The 10258-nt window shown below is 40.3% G+C and overlaps 1 non-coding gene across 1 annotated transcript; it reads right to left on the bottom strand.

The window, feature by feature from the left end:
• Positions 1 to 9430: 9430 nt before the first annotated feature.
• On the bottom strand, positions 9431 to 9729 carry LOC148085079 (signal recognition particle RNA). The gene has a single exon (XR_015710617.1).
• Positions 9730 to 10258: the final 529 nt, after the last annotated feature.

Below are 10258 nucleotides of genomic sequence, written 5' to 3'. Positions count from 1 at the left end.
TTTCTTCCCTGTCAGGAGCTTTAACTTGTCACCTGTAGTAATAGTTACTTTTGTCTTAAAAAGAGGTCAATAAATGAATAGAACAAATTTATAATAATTTTAATAATATTAATAATAATGCTAAAAATAATAATAATAGGTAAAGAAGCAATTACCAAAAATAAATAATTAAATGAAAATATAAAAGAGGAAGAATCTAAAAATCTAAATTAAGAACCAAAACTTTAATTAACTAATTAAAATATTATAAAATCCGAGATAATTAAAAAATAAAACATATGGTAAATTAAGATATTAATAATAAAAACAATACAATTAAAATTAAAAGGAATAATTTGAAAATAATAAATGCAATTAGATCTAATCAAATATATATTAATTAATTAAAATTATTCAAGTCAAAACAATTGTCAATTAACAACTTAGTATTTATTTATTATTATTTATTTAACTTCCTAATTAGTTGCATATTCCGCTTCCGGTGAGCCTTTGATCGGCTGCTTGAACGTAAGCTCCTGCAATAATTGCCCAAAACAGTCGTTTTAACGACTACTTGTCCGGATATTATGCTCATATCACTAAAGATATGTCTCAAGCATCTCGAATCTATGATCGTGATGCTCTTTTCAACATCAGAGAGTCGATGGAGGATTATAACCGCGACCGTTGCCAACGTCCGGTGAATGTGTTTCCGGCTCTGCTTCTCATCGACTCGATTTCCACAAGCGATCGAGTCGGTCTGGAGTACAGGTCAGGATGAGACGCGCAGTCGCGATCGCTCGGAACAACTCTGACGTCATTGGACGTCATCGATGTTTGATCGACATTCCTCTCACTGAAGAGCTTGACGAGACATCAGCGCTGCCGTCTGTCCAGACCTCAACAAAAGGTGGTAAGATTTTTTCATTTCCTCTCTTTAATTCGGCTTTTACTACGGAGTTGAACGTCAGTGACAGCTGGTACCCACCTGACCGCTGTTCGCTTCAAAAGATCCCGCTCTGCGCGCCTGTCAGTGACGCAGCGTCGTCAGTGACGTCATCGGTGCTGAATGTGGGACTTCTTAATGTTCGCTCCATTACTAATAAATCCTTTATTCTTAATGATCTTTTCACAAGAGTTCATTTGGATTTATTATGTCTTTCTGAGACTCACTGTTCTTGAAAGACTACAGTGATGTTCTTATCTTCCATTATTCAAATGGAATCTGTTCTTATTCTTGGAGACTTTAATCTTCATGTTGATGACGTCATATCTTGTTCTGCTAAAGAACTTTTAACTTTAACAGAAGCCTTTAATTTTGAGCAACATGTTTCTGAACCCACTCATCAAAAAGGCCACATTTTAGACTTAGTTTTTACTCTTGGCCTGAACATTTCTAATGTATCTGTACATGATGTCCATCTGAGTGATCATTCTCTTGTATTGTTTAACCTGGACTTCATCCCTGAACCTAAGCCTTTGAAAGTTAGGTCTCAGAGGCGTGTCATCTCAGCCGATACTGCAGACAGTTTTTCTGCTATGTTTGACCGTCTTTCCTTTGATGACTGTCCAGACGTGGACAGTTTAATTCACTGTTTCACTGGTCATTGTATTGAAATACTGGATCAAGTGGCACCTGTTAAATCGAACTTGAAAATTTAGAAAAAAAGGTGCCCTTGGACAAATGAAAAACCAAGATAACTATTTAACTGCACCTCTTGTTATTTATGTAAATATTATTGTGTATATATTATATAGCGCAGATTTATCTTTTATTCCATTTAGATTTTCTTTCTCGTTTTTATTTCTGGGTGTTTTTATTTCTCTTGCTGTTGTTAAACCGAATTTCCCCTCGCGGGACTAATAAAGGTTTTCTGATTCTGATTCTGATTCTGAGTCTGAAGAGACTTTGTTGAAAGACTGAGCGTCTCTGTAAGTCCACTAAACTTCACACAGACTTCACCTCAGGGATCTGATGACTTCTTACAATGAGATGGTAGAAACTGCTAGATCTGATTACATCAGAAAACTGGTAGCAGCAAATAGGAAAAACCCCAAAGTTTTGTTTGACACGATTAATTCACTCGTGTCTCCTGCTCCTCAAATCACGTCTGTCTTCTGTGAAGCTGACAGCAATGCATTGTTGAGATTATTCATTGACAAAATTAAATTGATCAAAGAGAAAATCTCTCCCCCTTTGTTTGGAACCCATACTGTCTCTGAGCCCTTCTCCTCCTCTTGGTCCTCCTTCACTGCTGTATCTTTGGGTGATATTTCGGCACTAGTGAACAAGATGAAACCCTCCTCTTGCTCAGATGACGTCCTTCCTTGTAGGCTTTTTATCAAAGTATTTGATGTAATTGGCCCCTGGTTTACCAAAATGGTGAACCTCTCCCTTTCCACAGGGGTTTTTCCCAATGCATTTAAACATGCCATTGTGGAGCCTCTGCTCAAAAAACCAGGCTTAGACCCGACTGACCTCAGTAATTTCAGGCCTATTTCTAAGCTCCCTGTCCAAGAGCTTGGAGAAGGTGGTGTCTGAGCAGCTGTTCCTGGATCAGAGCGACATCCATGAGAAGTTTCAGTCTGGCTTCCGTAAACACCACTCTACGGAGACAGCTTTATTGAAAGTGTCCAGTGACATCATGATGTCGGCTGACTCGGGTAAATTCACTGTTCTGGTTCTCTTGGATCTGTCCTCAGCCTTTGACACAGTTGATCACCAGATCCTGCTGAGAAGACTGAAGGATGAAGTGGGACTGTCTGGGTCTGTGTTAGAATGGTTCTCATCTTACCTTTCTGGGCGCAGTTTTAGTGTATCTGCCAATCAAATGAGGTCTGAATTGGCAGATCTGTTGTGTGGAGTCCCTCAAGGTTCTGTTCTGGGTCCTTTATTGTTTTTGCTGTACTTGATTCCCCTCGGTAAAATCATTCAGAGATTTCCATATGTTTCTTCATTTTTGCTGATGACATCCAGCTCTACTGCTCTTTTGATCCAACTGAGCCCCAAAGGCTGAACAGCTTAGTCAATTGTTTGCTAGAAATCAAACAATGGCTGAGTGAAAACACTCTTCAGCTAAATGTGGGCAAAACTGAAACACTGGTGATTGCTCCTGATGATAAGGTTCCAGGGTTGAGTCAGTACTTGGGTGACTTAGGTCAGTCTGTCAAACTGAGCCTGAGAAACCTGGGTGTTGTATTTGATAAAGACATGTCTCTTGTTCGACACCGTAGAAAACTGACCACAAACTGTTTCCTTCAATTGAGAAAAATCTCTAAACTTAGGAAAATGTTGTCGGAACATGATCTGGATCTTATAATCCATGCGTTTGTTTCTTCTCGTCTGGACTATTGTAACAGTTTGTTTTCATGTCTTAACAAGAAGGATGTGTCTCGTCTGCAGTTGATTCAGAACTCTGCAGCCAGAATTCTGAGCCGCTCAAGTAGAAGAACTCACATTTCTCCGATCCTTAAAACTCTTCACTGGCTTCCAGTTTCTTTCAGGATCAACTTTAAAATTCTGGTTCTTACTTTCAGATCTATTCATTGTCAGGCTCCTCCTTACATCACTGATCTGATCCAGCCTTACACCCCAGCTCGGGCTCTGAGGTCTGTGGATCAGAATCTACTGATGGTTCCACGCACACGACTCAGGACCAGAGGAGAGAAATCTTTTCAGGCTGTTGCTCCTAAGCTTTGGAACGATCTTCTCTCTCTTTGCTCTTGATGGATCTACTGACTCCTTTAAGAAACATCTTAAGACGTTTCTATTTGTTCAGGCTTTTCCTTAATTTTCTGGAACTCCTGTGTTGTTCTCAGTATTATCTTGATCTTTAAAGTGTATATACTTTTTTGAGTATTGTTTTGTTTGTCTAAGCGCTTTGTGACCCTGGTCTGGAAAAGCGCTATATAAATAAATATTACTTACTTACTTACATACACACACAACACATATACACACATAAACACACACATACACACCCCCACACACACATGCACACACACACATGCACACACACACACATACTCACGCACACATACACCAACATACACACGCACACACACATACACAAATACTCACACACATACACACATGCACATACACACACATACACACACACACACATACACACACACACATACACACACTCACACACATGCACACAAACACATACACAAATACACACACACACATATACACACGCACACATGCACACACGCACGTAGACACACATGCACACACACACACGTGCACACATACACACACATACACACATATGCACACACACGCAAACACACACACACATGCACACGCACACACACAATCACACACATGCATACACACACACATGCACACACACAAACACACCCACACATAAACACACACACACTCACATGCACACACACTCACACATAGACACACACAGACACAGACACATACACACAGACACATACACACATGCACACAGACTCATACATGCACACGCACGCTCAAACAAACTAATTCTACTACTTCAAATTGTACTTTTACTACTAATTATACTACTGCTTCTACTACTTATATTTATACTACTGCTTTTACTACTTCTACTACTTCCAATTGTACTTTTAATGCTAATTATACTACTGCTTCTACTACTTCTAATTGTACTTTTACTACTAATTATCCTACTGCTACTTCTACTTATAATTATACTTCTGCTTTTACTGCTTATACTAATTCTACTTGTACTTTTACTACGTATTCTACTCATACTTTTACTACTAATTGTAATAATGCGTTCTACTTTTACTTTGATTTTTTTCTTCTTATCTTTTGTCAAATCACCAGTGGAGTTGGACTCAGTAACAGATAAACAAAATAATAATCTAATCCATTCAAGAGTCAGAAACAAGGTGTCGTGATGATTGACAGTTTGGTGTAAAACGATGGAGACACGAAGCTTTGAGAATCTGTACAAACGTTCAAACGAAGACATGTGGAGCAGAGACTCGAGGTGAACACACCTGAGGTTCAAAGCCAGAGATTCACTCAAACCTTGGAACCTCGAGGCTAAACGTCACAAACACAGTGTTTCATACCAGTTTCAACTGGACAAACATGAAGTAAATACAAGTTTAAAAAGCTGCTCAAAAGTCTTGGGACGAGTCGACACGAACGTCTCATCACAATAAAGAAGTTGATCCTGAAAATCAATCCAACAGTTTGTGGAAGAATGAGTTACAGAAGTGAGTGACGTCACTTCCTGAGTGTCAGCATGGCGTTCACGTCCCACAACAGTGCTGTGTCTCAAATCGCATACTAGCGTACTCAAAGTTAGTATTTTTAGTGCGTAAGTGCGTCTCAATTCTTAGTATGCGAAATTTAGTGCACACTAAATTGTCACTAACACACACACAAAACTGACCATGGTTCGATGGACACTAACCACACTAAACGACTCCATCTTAGTGACGTTTTAAACAGAAGTTACGTCATATACACATTATGTATGTATATATATATATATATATATATATATATATACAGTGCCTTGCGAAAGTATTCGGCTCCCTTGAACCTTTCAACATTTCGCCACATTTCAGGCTTCAAACATAAAGATATAAAATTTTAATTTTTTGTCATGAATCAACAACAAGTGGGACACAATCGTGAAGTGGAACGAGATTTATTGGATAATTTAAACTTTTTTAACAAATAAAAACTGAAAAGTGGGGCGTGCAATATTATTCGGCCCCCTTGCGCTAATACTTTGTAGCGCCACCTTTTGCTGCAATTACAGCAGCAAGTCGCTTGGGGTATGTCTCTATCAGTTTTGCACATCGAGAGACTGGAATTCTTGCCCATTCTTCCTTGCAAAACAGCTCGAGCTCAGTGAGGTTGGATGGAGAGCGTTTGTGAACAGCAGTCTTCAGCTCTTTCCACAGATTCTCGATTGGATTCAGGTCTGGACTTTGACTTGGCCATTCTAACACCTGGATACGTCTATTTGTGAACCATTCCATTGTAGATTTGGCTTTATGTTTTGGATCATTGTCCTGTTGGAAGATAAATCTCCATCCCAGTCTCAGGTCTTTTGCAGACTCCAACAGGTTTTCTTCCAGAATGGTCCTGTATTTGGCTCCATCCATCTTCCCATCAATTTTAGCCAAGTTTTGCATTGTGGCCAAAAAGTTCGATTTTGGTTTCATCTGACCAGAGCACCTTCTTCCACATGTTTGGTGTGTCTCCCAGGTGGCTTGTGGCAAACTTTAAACAAGACTTTTTATGGATATCTTTGAGAAATGGCTTTCTTCTTGCCACTCTTCCATAAAGGCCAGATTTGTGCAGTGCACGCCTGATTGTTGTCCTATGGACAGACTCTCCCACCTCAGCTGTAGTTATCTGCAGTTCATCCAGGGTGATCATGGGCCTCTTGGCTGCATCTCTGATCAGTCTTCTCCTTGTTTGAGATGAAAGTTTGGAGGGACGGCCGGGTCTTGGTAGATTTGCAGTGGTCTGATACTCCTTCCATTTCAATAGAATTGCTTGCACAGTGCTCCTTGAGATGTTTAAAGCTTGGGAAATCTTTTTGTATCCAAATCCGGCTTTAAACTTCTCCACAACAGTATCTCGGACCTGCCTGGTGTGTTCCTTTGTCTTCATGGTTCTCTCTTTAAACAGAACCCTGAGACTATCAAAGAGCAGGTGCATTTATACGGAGACTTGATTACACACAGGTGCCTTCTATTGATCATCATCAGTCATTTAGGACAACATTGGATCATTCGAATCCTCACTGAACTTCTGGAGTGAGTTTGCTGCACTGAAAGTAAAGGGGCCGAATAATATTGCACGCCCCACTTTTCAGTTTTTTATTTGTTAAAAAAGTTTAAATTATCCAATAAATTTCGTTCCACTTCACGATTGTGTCCCACTTGTTGTTGATCAATGACAAAAAATTAAAATGTTATATCTTTATGTTTGAAGCCTGAAATGTGGCGAAATGTTGAAAGGTTCAAGGGCGCCGAATACTTTCGCAAGGCACTGTATATATATATATACTTACAGGTGCATTTTCAGCAGCAGTAGAAGGATGACTGTCTTCGCTGCTGATACCAGCTTAAATATTAAATATATATATTAAATATTTAGATTGTCATATTTTTTCTTTATTTCTTTTTCCAAACTTGCAAAACGTGCTGCCAGCAGGTGGCGATAGCGTTCAAACAGCTGGTTGCAACGTCGTTAAATAGTAGTAGAAGAAGAAGCTGTCACGTGAATTCCTGTTAGTGTGTAGCAGCAGAGTTTGATTTGAGACATACTATCTGTGGAGGATTAGTTACTAGTTAGTACGTACACTACCCTGATGCATACTAACTTCTAGTATACTAAGAGTAGTATGCGATTTGAGACACAGCATCAGTCTTTTTGACTCACCTGAGCACACACTCACCTGACGACACACTCACCTGAGCACAACTCCCGCCATCAGAGATTCTTTTTCTTACACGTCACTCACAGCTCTTATGCTTACAATCACTCTGTGGCTTTCTCTCGTCACTGCACTGCCTCCTCCTGGACAACAACGGAACTACAACTCACTCTGACTTCTATCACTGAACGTTACTGCCGCAAGGACTTTTCATCTTATAACATTTGTGAGATGCAGAACAACTGAAAAGATGCTGGAAGAGTGCCTGACGCCATCTGTCAAGCATGGTGGGGGTAACGTGATGGTCTGGGGTTGCTTTGGTGCTGGTAAGGTGGGATTTGTGGTGGGATTTGTTCAGGGTTAAAGGGATTCTAAATAAGGAAGGCTATCACTCCATTTTGCAACCCCATGCCATACCCTGTGGACAGCGCTTGATTGGAGCCAATTTAGAGAAGAAGCAGGCAGCTGGTATTCTATCTGTAATGGAGTGGCCAGCGCAGTCACCAGATCTAAACCCCATTGAGCTGTTGTGGGAGCAGCTTGACCGTATGGTACGCAAGAAGTGCCCATCCAGCCAATCCAACTTGTGGGAGGGGCTTCTAGAAGCATGGGGTGAAATTTCTCCTGATTACCTCAACAAATTAACAGCTAGAATGCCCAAGGTCTGCAATGCTGTAGTTGCTGCAAATGGAGGATTCTTTGACGAAAGCAAAGTTTGAAGGAAAAAATATATTATTTCAAATAAAAATCATTATTTCTAACCTTGTCAATGTCTTGACTATATTTTCTATTCATTTTACAACTCATGGTGGTAAATAATAACTGTGACTTTTCATGGAAAACACAAAATTTTCTGGGTGACCCCAAACTGTGTGTATATATATATATATACTTACAGGTGCATTTTCAGCAGCAGTAGAAGGATGACAGTCTTCGCTGCTGATACCAGCTTAAATATCTCACAAATATTTAGATTGTCATATTTTTTCTTTATTTCTTTTTCCAAACTTGCAAAACGTGCTGCCAGCAGGTGGCGATAGCGTTCAAACAGCTGGTTGCAACATCGTTAAATAGTAGTAGAAGAAGAAGCTGTCACGTGATTTCCTGTTAGTGTGTAGCAGCAGAGTTTGAATTGAGACATACTATCTGTGGAGAATTCACGTACTAGTTAGTATGTACACTAAACTGATGCATACTAACTTCTAGTATACTAAGAGTAGTATGCGATTTGAGACACAGCAACAGTCTTTTTGACTCACCTGACGACACACTCACCTGACAGCACAACTCCCGACATCATCGTCACCATCGAGACTCACCTTTTTCTTACACACACGTCACTCACATCTCTTCTGTCAATCACTCTCTGCTGTGGCTTTCTCGCGTCACTGCACTGCCTCCTCCTGGACAACAACGGAACTACAACTCACTCTGATTCTATCACTGAACGTTACTGCCGCGAGGACTTTTCATCCAATCAGGACTTTCCTTACCAGCCAATCATGATGGTTGAAACCCTTTTGTGTTGAATGAATGAGATTTAATTTCAGGGTGTGTGTGTCACAGGATTAACACAATAACAGTACTCATACGAGCATGCGCAGTGGCGCCCTCAGAAATGCGCATCTCTAACTGAGAGTGATTGTATAAATATAAATAAGTTATAAATAGTTCAATAGAATATGAATAGAATAAATAAATGCTTTAAATATTGCTTATAATTAATGTATAAATAAGTTTAAAAAAATAGTGCAATGTATATATAAATACATAATATTTTAAATAGTGCATTTATTGCACGTATAGTGCGATCTGTGATCGATTGTTTCAGCTTCAGTGATAGCAGAGTGAGTTGTAGTTCTGTTGTTGTCCAGGAGGAGGCAGTGCAGTGACGCGAGGAAGCCACAGAGAGTGAATGACAGCATAAGAGACGTGAGTGACGTGTAAGAAAAAGAATCTGATGGCGGGAGTGTGTGCTCAGGTGAGTGTGTCGTCAGGTGAGTGTGTGCTCAGGTGAGTGTGTGCTCAGGTGAGTCAAAAGACTGTGTCTCGCTGTGTTACTCAGGCTGCACTACAGCGTCTATTCACAGGCGCGATCCCACTACTGAGCGGCACGGGGGCTTTGACCTGCTCCGTTTCCGACCTGGGCCGGTGCACCCCTCCTTAGACGACCTGGTGGTTCCGAGCTCCCCCGGAAGCACCATATCGATACCGAGCTTAGTGCGGACACCCGATCGACATAGTCCGCTGCAGCTCAGATCTCCTGAGTTCAAACGATCCGCCAGACTCAGCCTCCCAGTGACTTGGATTACAGATGCGCGCCACCGCACCCGGCGAGGACTGACGGGCGGACGCGCGCTTTTGTGTGTCGCACGAGTGACGTCACTCAACGCGGAGCCTCTCGGTAGATGGAAATAAATAACTGGAGATATTTCAAGATACGATCTTATGATAAAATAATCTTTATTTAATCTGAAATTAACACATTATCTTTAATCGTTCGATAAATGAATGAGATTTAACTTTTTGTGACGTCATCTTTTTATGTTGAGATTACTTTTCTCCACAGATGAATTTATTTACTTTAAGATTTAAAAAAAAGGAATTCTTTGTTATCTTTATCGTAAGATTGTGACATATTGTTCTTTCTTTTTATAGAAACTTTGTACTTGTTCTTATTTTTATAAATCTATTGTCAGTGTTGTTGTGTCTAATTGGAAAAACAATTACCCGAAGTAGACCCCCTGAGTTATCTATCATAACCTCAGGTTCTACGAGTTGGTGCGAAGCCCTCCAACGGCTTCGCTATGGGTTTACCCCGAGGCACCGCCTCGTCTATGAGAAAGCTTAATGAACTTGCCACC

Source organism: Callionymus lyra, chromosome 2 (genome assembly GCF_982586985.1).
Source record: "Callionymus lyra chromosome 2, fCalLyr1.hap1.1, whole genome shotgun sequence".
NCBI lineage: Eukaryota > Metazoa > Chordata > Actinopteri > Syngnathiformes > Callionymidae > Callionymus > Callionymus lyra.
This window is presented reverse-complemented; position numbering and strand designations above follow the sequence as displayed.